The 13,596-nt window shown below is 44.1% G+C and overlaps 1 protein-coding gene across 5 annotated transcripts in view; it reads right to left on the minus strand.

Moving 5' to 3' along the window:
* EIF4B (eukaryotic translation initiation factor 4B) overlaps positions 1-13,596 on the minus strand; it is a 246,767-nt gene that overhangs the window by 221,157 nt on the left and 12,014 nt on the right. The window lies entirely within an intron of this gene.

The following is a 13,596-nucleotide window of genomic DNA, read 5'->3' on the forward strand; positions in this document are numbered from 1 at the left end:
AAGTACGATATATTATGGAAACTTAGGTTTCGGGTTTTACTTTTCACAGGGAGTGGGAACCTTGATAAAGCCCTCCGAACTGTACGGGCGAAACATGTTGGTGCATGGTGTAATAACCTCCCCTGAACAGCGTCTTACTAAAAGCTAAGTACTTTTAGTATTTATACTAAGTTATTTATTGAAAAGGTTGAAGTAGCATATACTGGATCCAATGACGAGTGGGAGCGTAAAGCCCAGCACAATGAGAGAGTTTGAGTGCGTGTGGCCCGCTGAGGACCAGTGAACATAAAGTTTTAAATAAACTACTGTTGAATGAAGTATAGTAAAGCTGTGGGATAACATCTTACAGTCGAGTTTAGTTCATTTGATATTTTCTTCATTCTAAAAAATCCCATTTATTAGTGCCTTAGTCTACAAATTTATAAATTTGAACATATGAATTCGTTAAAATTGGGACACTATAATAAATTCAAAGCAATTTGGGATCCATTAACAAATGAACATATGTATTTCCCTTTGATTTCTGTTATGCACATCCAGGAAGGGTGGGTGGGAGGGTGTTATATACTTATTGTATCATTTGATTGATTGTATTAAGTGCTGATTATTGTAATATTTGTTTGTTAATCTTTTGCACTTATTGTTGGCTTTTGAAAATGAAGATTTTTTTAAAACTCATTTTGAACAGGGAGCGATTTCTTAATCAATGATTTGTAGTTTGCATACCCACCTTGCCACTTTTCAACCCAATGGTTTTACACTGATTTTCCCAAATTAATATTTCTTACCACATTGGGAGTAAGATAAACATGGGCAAATCAAGAGCAAGCTGTTGCACTAAAAGCTAGCGTAGGATTATAGCGGTGTCTCTCAAACTGTGTGCCAAGGCATAGTGGTATGCCCCAAAGAGATTCCAGAATTTTACTTTATTTTTTTTTTTTTTAATTCCCTTTATAAGTATACACTAGAATAGATGACATGTACATCGCATACAGATGTTCGTAACATTGACAGCATATGCTAGCTCACCATGTAGAGAACACAATCAAAGCTGCGCCCAAGCGAGAGGAAGTGACGTCACCGGGAAGCATGGCTGGCTAATTCTCGGGCTCCGGAGGGGCTCGATATTGACGGCATAATAAACTATCTCTATAGAGCAGCGAAAGGGAAGTGGTCGGTGAATTACACTCGTGAATGGATGGCGAGTAGAAAAAAGCTGGCAAAGTTTCAATACTCGGGAACGGGGAGCGTGAAAACGAGATCGCATGCTCTGGAGACCCCAACATCCTCAGCCAACATGGCGCATCAATCTGGGCCTAAACAAATTGGGCCGCAACAAGCCGGTGCAGAAATGGGAGACAAACTGATGGAAGGGAACTTGGAACGATGGTTCAGAGAACTTAAGGAGGAGATGGTGGGGCTCCGCTCAGATGTACGAGTGGCCCTGGCAGAAATAAGATCGGAGGTGAGCGAGTTAGGCACCCGAGTATCAGCTACGGAGGGGCGCTTGACCCAGGTGGAGCCCACGGTGCAGGCCTGCTCATCGGAGCTGCACGTGGCGGTGTCCCAGCTAGAAGAACTGCGGAGTCAAGTGGAGGATTTAGAAAACCGCTCGAGACGCCACAATTTAAGATTTAAAGGAATTCCGGACACAGAACAATACAAAGACGCGAGGACAGTGGTTAATGACTTTTGCACAGATTTGCTACGGGAAGAAGAGCGGGAAGACGTGAGCCCTATAGTTTTACAACGCGCTCATAGGAGCCTGGGTTCAGCCAGAGGCACGGGCAATAGAGACATCATTGCATGCTTTGGTGATTTCCCGATTAAGGAACGGATTCTACAAGCAGCCCGGCGCCACCCTAATTTTATATGGAAAGGAGTGGTGGTGGGGGTCTATCAGGATCTAGTGGCAGTGACCCTCCAAAAACGCCGTGCTTTTAAAGAGGTGACTCAATTTATGAGAACGGAGGGCTATCGTTACCGCTGGCTATTCCCTTTTGGATTGTTAATCACGGTAAACGGAAAGCATCGCAGAGTGGATTCATCAGCTGACGCATGGCTTGCATTGAAGGACTTGGGCTGTAGAATGGCGGAGGACAAAGGCGAAAGGGGTTCTACAGGAGAGGAGGAAGATCCAGGCACCAGACCAGTGGAAATTCAAGCTGAGAGTCCACAGCCATCAACCTCTGGGACTTGAAATGATCACCAGATACTGGAATTGACTGTTCTGACTTAGTTCCTATATTACAGGGGGTTGGGGGATGTTGAATACTGTAGTTGCGGCTCTGCTGGGTTATTCCATATAGGGGAGCTTGTTGATAGAAAAGGGGCGACCCGGGAGGAGGGCTGCATGAAGCACTAAGTTACATATTATTGAGAGAGTGAATTGAACTTTTCCTTACTTAATGTTTTTGCTTTAATGATAGAACTGATTGGAAGTTGGATGATGGATGAATGGTGCGGCCGTGCAGGAGAGGAGGTGAAGATGATATGAAGGATTGGAAGGTGAAGATTGCCTGGGAGAGAGTGCTTAATGGTACAGAGGTGGAATCCATATTATGCCATGGGAGGGTGGATCGGGGCAGTGTGTTAATGGCAGGGTTGAATGCTTTAGTAGCTCTCCTCTTCTCTATAAGATGTCTGAGACTCTAATGGGGGGGATTGGGGAGTGGGACGGAGAGGGGAGCATACTGCTTTTAAGTGGATTTTTCTGGACATTGCTGATGGGAGTTAGCTATTGCCTCCACTGTTCAATATTGGGTTATTTTCTCCCAGAGGGTAGCTATAAATGTTCACAGTATGGGGAACCTGCATGGTAATTAGAGATGTCTTTTCATAGTTCTATAGGTGGGACGGAAGCACGGGGGGTTCTTGTTGAATATTGGAGGGAGGGGAGAGAGTGGAAAGAATGCATGGGGAGGTGGAGTGAATATAGAGATAGGGAATGCAATCAAGATGAGCCTCTTGGATAGGACGTACATTTCTCATATGGCTGATTCCAAAATGGAGGGATCGGCTATTAGGAGGGGGGGGGGGAGGGAGGGGACTGATTCATAGGAGAGAGCAGACCTGGCGGAAAGAGGGAGATGGGGAGCCGGAGATTGTCATTGGATCCTGGAATGTTAATGGACTTAATAGTCCTGGTAAACGGAGCCTGGTGTTTAGGGAATTGACTCGTATGAAATGGGATATATGTCTGCTACAGGAGACTCATTTGAGACCCCGGGATGTGGGCCTACTCCAAAGACCACAGTATGATTTGATCTGGACACATCAGAGTGCGGGAGCTACCAAACGAGCGGGAGGATTGGCTATCTTGGTGCGAAAAGGGGTGGGATTCCAAGTGGAACACATATTTAGAGACAAGGAAGGGCGATGCCTGGGCCTGCAGGGAAGTTTACAGGGTCGACAGCTGACAATTATCAATATATATGGCCCCTGTTCTGCTCAAGTTACCTATTTCAAGGGCCTTCAGACTGAACTGAGATCATTTGTCAGAGGGGTGGTTTACTTGGGGGGTGATTTTAACGTTCCTCCGGACCCAGTCTTGGATCATTCGGGAGGGGGGCGTAGGTCTCTAAACAATCCTGTAAAGGCGTTAGGCAATTTAATGCAATCACTGGGATTAGTGGATTGTTGGCGCTTACTTCATGGTACTCAGAAAACGTACACATTTTACTCTCATGCACAAAATACTTATACTAGACTTGATGGATTGTGGATTCATAGAAATCAGATGGGAGGGGTTGCGCGGGCTGAAATAGAACCAATGCATGTTTCTGATCACGCCCCTGTCTGGGTAGCCTGCACTGGGGTGTTGGAAGCAAGAGGGCGTAAATACTGGAGGCTTAATGAGTCGCTCCTGGGTTCAGTGGAGGTGACAGCAGCAGTGGAACGCACAATCACTGAATATTTAGAACAAAATGATAATGGGGAAGTAACCGATGCAGTACTATGGGATGCTTTAAAAGCAGTGGTTCGTGGAGAACTTATTAAATGGGGGGCTAGATACAAAAGGAACAGAACCCAGAGATTTTTATACTTACGCCAGAGGCTGATAGTGTTGGAGAGGTTACATCAGGACACTAGGGAGACGCAGGTTTGGAATCAATTGCAGAGGGTGAGAGATGAATTATATCAACACCAGGTTGAGGAGACGGACAGACTGCGAGCCAGGTTCCGTATTCAGACTTATGAACATAGTAATAAAGCAGGGGCTCGCTTGGCTCGGTATATTAAAATTAAGCAGAATAGAGCAACCATAACAAAGATACGGGGGGTTCAGAGGGGTGATGTAAAGGTGACGGACTCAGAGATTAGGAAGGAATTCTTAACATTTTATTCTAAACTATATAGCGCCCCGGAGGCAGTAAATCGGGATGTTCGGGCTAATTTTCTTGATTCCCTTCCCTTGCCGAGATTATCTGAATCAGATCAAGCTTACTTACAAGAACCGGTAAGGGAGGCGGAAATTTTGAGAGTGATTAAGCAGTTGAAAACGGGGAAATCACCGGGATTAGATGGATACACTGGATGTTTCTATAAACAATTCTCAGGACAGCTAGGACCATTATTGGCGAGAGTGGCGAATGGAGTACCACTAGGTGCCCTCTTGCCGCCTACTATGGGGGAGGCGGGGATTACTATACTTTTAAAACCAGGAAGGGACCCCTCGACCTGCGGGGCTTATCGCCCTATATCACTCTTGAATTTAGATGCAAAAATATTGGCAAAGGTACTGGCTTTGCGTTTGGGGAAAATTTTGCCGTCTATAATTCATCAGGATCAAGCGGGATTTATACAACGTAGGCAAGTGAGTGATAATATTAGGAGGACTCTGAATCTGCTTTGGGGAGCAGGCCAACGGGTAGATAAGTTGGTCTTGATGTCCGTAGATGCGGACAAGGCCTTTGATAGGGTACTCTGGGAATTTCTATGGGACGTGATGGATCGTATGGGACTGGGCCAGACATTTATTGGTTGGACCAGAGCCCTTTATACCGACCCGCGGGCTTGTCTATATGTTAATCAATCTTATACCGATTTTTTTCCCATTTGTCGAGGGACCAGACAGGGCTGTCCGCTTTCACCTCTCCTATTTGCCCTGTCTATAGAACCATTGGCGCTGAGTATTCGGAATCATCCGAACCTGAGTGGTTTTGAGCTGAATGGGGTTGAACACCGGGTAGCGCTATTCGCGGATGATATTTTACTCTATGTGAGGAAGCCGGATGTCTCCTTTCCGCATCTTATGCAGCTTTTTGAGCTATATGGAAAAATCTCTGGGTTCCGAATTAATTTGGATAAAACCGAGGTGTTGAATTTGACACTCACGCCCCCCGAAGCGGAGAACATTCGGGGCAGTTTTCCTTTTAGGTGGGTGGAACATGGTCTCAAATATCTTGGAATTTATATTCCTAAAGATATAACCCAGATTTATGAGAAGAATTATCAGCCCCTCTACAGGCGGATCCGAGCAGACTTGCAGAGATGGCATGGCCTTTGGATATCATGGTGGGGCAGGATAGCTCTCGTGAAGATGAATGTGCTTCCAAGGTTGCTGTTCCTATTTCAGACATTACCAGTGCAGGTCCCAGCTCGGGATTTAAGGGGGATGGGGAAAGCATTACGTACGTTTATCTGGCAACGTAAATCACCGAGGTTATCCCAATCTCTGTTGTGGGCGGCCAGATCTGATGGGGGAAGGGGACTACCGAATTTGGAATGGTATTATCAGTCAGCCCAATTGAAATTGATCCTGGACTGGGAACTGGGGGAACATAAAAGTGGAATCCAGTTAGAACAGGGACAGGAGGATAGTATGCGGTTGAAGCATAGACTGTGGATCTCGGGATCCTGCCGATCTTGGATTTCGACTATAGCTAATCCCTTTGTAAAACATTTGGTTGCGGTGTGGACACAAGCTCGACACCAGTTGAGTAATGGAGCATTGATATCTTCATTGGCTCCGATACAATTTGAACCCCAATTTCAGCCTGGGAGGGATACTATGGTGTTTCATCGATGGGCCCAGAGGGGACTGAGGGTCTTTAGAGATTTGATGGGGAACTCAGGGATCTTAACCTTTGAGACGCTCCAGAAGAAATTTGATTTGCCTGACAGGGACTACCTGGCTTATTTTCAGATACGACATTTCCTGCAGGCCCAGGGCTGGGGACAAACTTTTAGTGCGGAGCGGGAACCCTTTGAGAATCTGTGGTTACTGCTTAGGCAGGTGCCCCGGCCTTTATCAGTGTTGTACCATTATAGGAGGGGTCACTCCCTTATTCAACCTTCTTTTCAGAAACACTGGGAGCGAGACTTAGAGTTTTCCTTTACCAACAAGCAATGGGAAGTGATACATGGGGAGGTGACCCGGGCATCAACTTGTGCTTTGGTCCAGGAGAACGCATACAAGGTACTCACTAGATGGTATTATACTCCTGAGCGTTTACACAAAATGTATCCGAGGACGTCAGCACTTTGTTGGCGTTGTAGTAACCACGTGGGTTCTTTTTTACACATCTGGTGGGATTGTGAGTCTCTTGAACCCTTTTGGAGAGCGGTTGTCACTACCTTGTCTACCTTGCTAGGGGCTCAGGTGGAGGTTACACCGCAGACATGCCTTCTGGGGCTTTATAATGAAAAGGCACATGTCTGGCAGACTAAATTGTTGCGCTGGGGCCTAGCTGCAGCCAAGTGTCTTATAGCGAATCATTGGAAAAACAAGGAGGCTCCTTCTCCGAATGCTTGGATAACGAGATTTCTGTCCATTGGACAAATGGAGATAGCGGTGGCTATTCGTCGTCATAAATTCCAGTCCAGGGCTTTTACCTGGGTTAAAATAAGAGATTTATTGAACACCCTGTAGGGGACGGTTACCTATTTCTGCCGGGTCTGCTCTTAGGAAGATGAGAGGGTTTTACAGGGGGGGGGGGGGGGGATTGGATTTAGGATGGTGAACATTGATGGGAGAAAAAAAACAGGGGGGGGGGGTTGGGGGGAGTAAATTGAGTGTGATTTGTGCATTTTTCATTTCTGAATATTTTCTGAAGTTGTTGCTGTTGATGTTCTGGTGTTTGCAGATTGATATTCAAGGTGCATTGTATAACTTGAAAACTTGAAATAAAAATTGAAATTATAAAAATAAAAAAAAAAGCTGCGCCCAAGCAATACCCTGGAACCATGTCAGCTATGGGGTAATGGAGGATTAATACCCCCCAAAGTTACAAAGACAAGGAACCGGCAACGAACAACAGATTCTTCGTGCCCCAAGTCAGCGCATCAACTTATTAACCTAGAAACCCAATAGGGAAGCAGCAACTAGAAGTGGAAATAGTGCCAGCCTACCTACAGCCGACCGACACAGACATAACAAATAGCCGTGCCCACATAATGCCACATGCCCAACACTGCCAGAAGGCACCCAAATAAACCAGTGAAACCATACCTAATGGAAACCGAACCTGGGCCTGATGGTGCCTGGACCAGTGAACGAAAAGTGAGGTCAGCCAACAGTCTGCTGATGACTACACAGCCAGGAATCACTGCAGCTGAAAGAAAGCTGACATAACCCCAGCAAAGACCAGAAAAGACAAAAACACTGGAGACAGACACTACAATGAGCTAATGCCTAAAGCACGAGAGAGGGAGAACCCTCAGGGACAAGGCACAGGCAAACATAGACCAAAAAATAAAAAAGGTTGCCCAACACTAGCCAACCGCAGAGAGGCAATGCCAAAAGAGTGGAGGTAACTTGGAGGAATGCAGCTCCGGCTCCAGCCCAGGCTGACATAAGAACGGTCCACAGCCTCTTTGAACACATGGTGAGCTTCTAACATTCCCACCCAGAGCGTGTAGGAAAAAACAAAGTAGCACCTCACCAAATACGCACCCTGTTCAATACTGAACGCCACAGTAGAAACAAACCCTTCATAAGTTTGTGTGGGGAGCTTACATTTTTTTTTTTTAACCAATTTTTGTTTCAAATTAGGTGGCTGACGGAAGGCTAGCACAGGTGGAGTTGGGAATACAGTGGTGCCTCACACAACGAACTTAATTCGTTCCAGGAGCAAGTTTGTTATGCGAAAAGTTCGTTATGTGAAACGCGTTTTCCCATAACAATACATGTTAAAAAAAATAATTCGTTCTGCAGCATAAAATATGCTAAGATGACATAAAAAAAGATAAATTTGTCAAAATGGTGAAAATGGTGGTCTTGCTGAGGCCAAACTCTTTGACGAGGTCACACTGTTTTACCCCACATTCACTCCTTCTAATTATTTCCCGTTTCATTTCAACAGAAATCACCTTCCTGCTTTTTTTAGAAGCCATGATATACAGTATATAAAAAATATTGAGTTTATCTTAAAAGGACGACTGTATACAGTGAGAGAGGGCAGAGTCTCAGCGGCAAAAACTGGGACTTAACTTTTCTTTTTTTTTTTTTTTTTCTAGCATTGGGGAAGCAGCGAGAGTAGCTCCGCCCCCCCCCCCCAACGCATCAGCAGTAGGCGCCGGGCCCCTTCATAAAAGGAGGCGAGCCGACGGTCCGCCACTGCACAGGGAGCCAGCAAAGGGCTGTGAGAGAGGGCAGTTAAGCGCAGTGAGTAACGCAGCTCGGGCGACTTCGTTGTGTGAAACGAAGTTCGTTGTATGAATCAAGACATGAAGTTCGTTGTGTGCAGCGTTCGCTGTGCGAGGCGTTCGTTATGCGAGGCACCACTGTATATCTTTTAGTAACTCATCTTCCTGGAGTAGTGGTTGTAGATCTCATATAATTTTTCTTAGTTTTTCCCAGCTCTGGATTGTATGTCCTTGTAGTGTAGTAACTTTTCTCTGGGTGTTTTAAGGGGTGAGGCAATACTCTTGGAGACTATTTTAGGGTTGTATCCTTTTTGTTTAAATGATTCAGTCTTTAGGTGCTTCTTTCTGTCTTTTGGGTCAGAGCAGATGCAGTGTTATGTAGTTTGGCTGTGTATAATGGATTTTTTTTAATATGTGAAGGATGAAAGCTGGAATAGGGAGGTAGCTGCATCTGTTTGTGGGTTTCTTGTATATAGATGTTTGTACATAACTATTGTTGATAAGAGAAAATTGACTTTTTCTGGGGGGTATGTACTGAAAGAATTGTAGAATTGTTTGAGACTCTCTTCTCCCCCAGTCCAAATCATAAAAATGTGATCAATATACCGATGGTATTTCAGGGGTTTTGTCCGAAATGTATTTTTTTTTTCCAAAATCTTTATTATTTTCAAAACTTACAGTAAGTGTAACCATAAATATTCCAATAATATTCCATTAATATCCATTACAGAATTAGTCCCCCCTTCCTCCTGAACAATCACAAATGCATTTAGAAATATCTCTTCTAGTTCTGCCACGAAGAGGTTTGCATATTGTGGTGCCATCCTCATGCTTATAGCTGTGCCTATGATTTTCAAAGAAATCTTTGCTTGTTGTTCCTCCAACACTATTAAACCATGAGTCTATTCCTCCAACTCCAAAAGAACATAAGCAATGCCTCCGCTGGGTCAGACCTGAGGTCCATCGTGCCCAGCAGTCCGCACACGCGGTGGCCCAACAGGTCCAGGACCTGTGCGGTAATCCTCTATCCCCCTTTCCAGCAGGAAACTGTCCAATCCTTTCTTGAACCCCAGTACCATAAGCTGCCCTATTATGCCCTCCGGAAGCGCATTCCAGGTGTCCACCACACGTTGGGTAAAGAAGAACTTCCTAGCATTCATTTTGAATCTGTCCCCTTTCAACTTTTCCGAATGTCCTCTTGGTCTTTTATTTTTCGAAAGTTTGAAGAATCTGTCCCTCTCCACTCTCTCTATGCCTTTCATGATCTTGTAAGTCTCTATCATATTCCCTCTAAGTCTCCTCTTCTCCAGGGAAGAGTCCCAGTTTCTCCAATCTTTCAACATATGAAAGGTTCTCCATACCTTTTATCAGACGTGTCACTCTCCTCTGAACCCTCTCGAGTAACGCCATATCCTTCTTAAGGTATGGCAACCAATATTGGACGCAGTACTCCAGATGTAGACGCACCATCGCCCGATACAACGGCAGGATAACTTCTTTCGTTCTGGTAGTAATACCCTTCTTGATTATACTTAGCATTCTATTCACAATTGGTGGATAACTAAGTGCAAACACTTAAAATTGTTTTTTTATGCTATCAGTCCAGCCTCAAAAAGAATTGCCACAGCTCTGCACCCCCAAGGATTTAAAGTTATTCAAAAGCCAACCTACTGGAGATATAGGCAAATCCTGGTCTATTAATGTCGCCAAATAGTGAATCACCTGCCTCCAAAATGGCCTTTAGGACATGCCCAAAAAGGGGGTGAATGGGACTTGTATACCACCTTTTTGTGACTACACATTCAAAGCAGTTTACATATATATAGGTACTTATTTTGTACCTGGGACAATAGAGGATTAAGTGACTTGCCTAGGGTCACAAGGAGCAGCACTGGGATTTGATCCCACATCCCACTGAGTAAACAAAAGCCCCAAATTTTGTTTTTTCAGTGGATTGTTCCCCTTTTGGTCCCCTTTTTGATCCCATATACCATCTTCAAGTTAAATCAATTTGATCCCACATCCTCTGGATGCTGAGGTAGCAGCTATAACTAGGCCACTTGCTCAAAAGAATGGTAAAAAAATAACTGTAGTGTTACATTTCAAACAATATTGTTTGTCCATTCGCCCTTTCTTAAAAGCCTTTTCTTGGGTAAAATGTGCTTGAAACAATGCTCAAAATCGGCACAAGGGGGAGGGAGGAAGATTCTCAGGCCGCTGAAGGGCGGTGAGGTGGAGAGAGGGAAGGGTGGATGCTGCGGGGACGGGGCGGTGAAGGGGACAGTGGTCCGGGGACGGGGCAGTGACAGGGACAGAATTTTCCCCCGTGTCATTCTCTAGCTGGCAAGTCCCTCCTATCTGTGACCTTCTCTTCAACTGCCAACTCCAGACTCCGTTCCTTCTACCTTGCTGCACCATATGCTTGAAACAAGCTGCCCAAATCTCTACGGCAGGGTCCGTCTCTGGCAGTGTTCAAGGCTTTCGACTCCTAACTCCTCTCACCGTGGGTTCTGCTTCCCCAACCCTATATGTCATGTCTGAGTATAATTGCTATATTCTTTCAATAAAGCATAATTCAGAAGATTATAAGGGCATTCTGCTTGTGTGTTAGCAAGTTAACGGTTTAACTTCCTGATTACAACAACTTTACGTTGGGTACATAGCTGGACGAGATCAGAAAAGTTTCTTTATTCATCAGGCTGTTTATATTCATCCCCTGTGGTATTTATGAGTGTAAATCAAAAAGTAAAGGCAAAGTACATTTAACAGCTTTCATAGAAGTAACTGAGCAATTGAACATATCACTTTTCCACATAGTCCCCATGCAAGACAACACATTTGTTGTTGTTCAACTACCTTCTGCATTCCTGCAGAGAAGTTTTTCAGCTGCTTCCAAAGCCAAGTAAGCACCCCTTCCTTTACTTTATCATGTCTCATCGCCGTTGACAATTCTCTCCAGAATACTCAGATCTTCTTCATACCATCTCAGGAACTGGGTCACAACCTCCACACGCTGTTGCTTGTGCAGATCAGTAAGCTGTTTGGGAACACATTGGGCACACTTTCCTGTATCCCAACTCATCATGTATTATGGCAAATGCAGATCCATAGCTGATATCCACATTTGCAGCCAACTGGCACGTTATCCGTTGGTCTTCTCTAATCAAGGCTTCCACCCTGTCAATGTGCTCTTGTGTGCGCAATGTTGATGGGCAACCAGAATGACCTTTTTCAATTACACCTGTTTTTCCCACTTTAAATTTTTCATTGATTCATGGTGCTATGACCATACAGAGTCAATTTCTGACAGTGAGTTTCCACAGGTTTCACTCTCTGCCCAAAGAAACACACAATACTGCACGTTGTTCTTTGATGGTACAATCTTGCAATGGAATGTCCATGTTTCTGACCTTGTGGCTGCCACATGACTAAAGGCTGAGTGAGTGCTGCACTGTGTGTGGAAGAATTATCCAACAGACAATGAATGAGTATATTTGTTGCATTTCGCTAGTTCTGTTCCGTTTATCACGTTTAATTTAACAATTGCCTTTAATTTTTAATTTGCCCTCGTATCTCAATGTTTGAAGATATAGATGCCTAATAGATGTTTATGTTCAGAACTGCTATGAGATTGTCCATTAAGATATACAGAAAGGTAAACTGTGTGACAACTCAAGTATCTGCAATCTCTTCTGTTGGTCCACATTTGTGGAATGCTTTGCCAGGAATCTTGAGACTGTTTAGCAATTTGAGAACATTTAAAAATTGTTGAAGACCCACTTATTAGAGCTTTTTGCTAGATTGGCACATTTATGGATAGCATTATGAGCCATTACCAGTATCCTGATCAGTTACCAGTATCCTGACAGTATTTGCTATATTTGGCAGTGTACTGGAATGATGGGTGTGTTTGACGTGCAATTTTGTTGTTTTAATTTGCATGTACAGCATACTTTTGTAAACTGTTTAGGGTTTAAGCAGAATGAGTTTTCTAAATAAAGAAAGAAAATAAAAGTTCTGATGCAGCTAGTGTTGCTCTCTCAATTTAAAATATGAAGTCAATTTAAAAAAATGATGGGGTGTATCCGCAGAGGTTTCGTCAGCAGGAGACCTGAAGTTATGATGCCGTTGTACAGAGCCATGGTGAGGCCTCACTTGGAGTACTGTGTTCAGTTTTGGAGACCACACTACCGAAAGGACGTGCTGAGGATCGAGTCGGTTCAGCGAACGGCCACCAGGATGGTCTTGGGGCTCAAGGATCTCACGTATGAAGAAAGATTTAAAAAATTGCGGCTGTACTCACTTGAGGAAAGAAGAGAACGGGGAGATATGATTGAAACATATAAGTACATCACGGGACGCATTGAGTCAGAAGATGATATCTTCAGGCTCATGGGACCCTCGACCACCAGAGGGCATCCGCTGAAAATCAGGGGAGGGAAGTTTCATGGCGACTCCAGGAAGTACTTCTTCACCGAAAGAGTAGTGGATCATTGGAACAGACTCCCACTCCAGGTGATAAAGGCCAGCAGCGTGACGGATTTTAAGAGAAAATGGGATACTCACATGGGATCTTTAAGGGAGTAAATTCAGGGGAGGGGATACTTGGAATGGGCAGACTTGGTGGGCTATAGCCCTTTTCTGTTGCTTTTTTCTATGTTTCTATGTTAAGTCCATCTGTAGTACAATAATTATGGAGGAGTTAGTAACATTCAACATCTGTCTGCTCTTTTAGGCAGAATAAGTACAAATCATCTATACAGCATACTTGAGGTTATTTATCAAATGAAACTTGGACAGTACATTCAAAAAGTTGCCAAGTGTTCACCATTTGAAGACATTCAGTTAGAATATTAAGGTGTTAATTTTTAAAGTGCACAGACTTACAAAGTTACATGGTAACATATGTAACTTTGTAAGTTTATGTGATTTAAAAATGAACCTCTAAATCAGGCTTGTCCATTTTTTTTTTATTATCAGGAGCCACATTTAATATTTCATAACATA

Source organism: Geotrypetes seraphini, chromosome 3 (genome assembly GCF_902459505.1).
Source record: "Geotrypetes seraphini chromosome 3, aGeoSer1.1, whole genome shotgun sequence".
Classification (NCBI taxonomy): Eukaryota; Metazoa; Chordata; class Amphibia; order Gymnophiona; family Dermophiidae; genus Geotrypetes; species Geotrypetes seraphini.